Genomic DNA, 989 nt, shown 5'->3' with positions numbered 1-989 from the left:
AAGACCTTTAATGAGGATTTGCATCCTGATTTTAGCACCAAAAGGAAAGAAATGTGGATTGAGAGAGAGGAGATGGTGGTACTATACATCACCACCTTCTGGGAGCCATAACTTGAGCTAAAGAGCTCCGATTGACGAGCTATTTGCAGCCACACAAAGCTCTCGTCGAGATCTTCGTTTCCAGCCAAACAAAGGTCGTAAGACCTTAAAGCTCACACTCCAATTTTCTGCCCTATGTTATTTTATGATTTTGGGTGTTGATTTTGAGAAAATTTTGTAATTTTGGTTGTTTAGGTGTGATCTAGTAGCTGGTTATTGTTGGGTTTTATCCCAATTTATAATGGGTAAGGTAATGCCCTAACTTTTATGAATTTATGGTTTTAGTGAACTCTAGGTATTAATTATGATGAATTAATTGTGTATAGCTTGAATGTGGTAATTATTGGAGTTAATTTGGAGCATTTGGATCAAGTTGGGCGGCTTGTTGGTGCTTGGAAACTTGGTTGGAGGTTATTTGGTGGATTTGAGCATATTAGAAATCGGCCAAGGTATGGTTTTAATTTTCTTTATGTAATATGTAATGTTTCGTGACACTTAGGCTAGTGGCCTTTAAGATAGGATTGAATGATGTGGTTGTGTGATTAATTGCATGTAAATATTATGGTTGATGATGATTTGACGAAGGTTGGAGGAGTTATATACGGTGGAGTATTAATATTGATGATTATGATGATTGTGACGATTGGATGAATTACGATGTTAATAATGGGTAATTATTCAAGTGTTGATGATTGATGATGTTATTGTTGATAGATGATAAGAAATTAGAGAATTTTTTATGATAAGTTGATAAACAATATTTTTGAAGGTTTAGAATGGTGTATATGTGAATTGTTTGATATTGGGATTGTTGATTATGTTTAAGAGAGTTATATTGAGAAGACATATGTGAATGGTGTATATGTGAATTAGATGCTTGAAAAATAGTT

This window comes from Arachis hypogaea, chromosome 17 (genome assembly GCF_003086295.3).
Source record: "Arachis hypogaea cultivar Tifrunner chromosome 17, arahy.Tifrunner.gnm2.J5K5, whole genome shotgun sequence".
Taxonomy (NCBI): domain Eukaryota; kingdom Viridiplantae; phylum Streptophyta; class Magnoliopsida; order Fabales; family Fabaceae; genus Arachis; species Arachis hypogaea.
Note: the sequence above shows the minus strand (reverse complement) of the source record.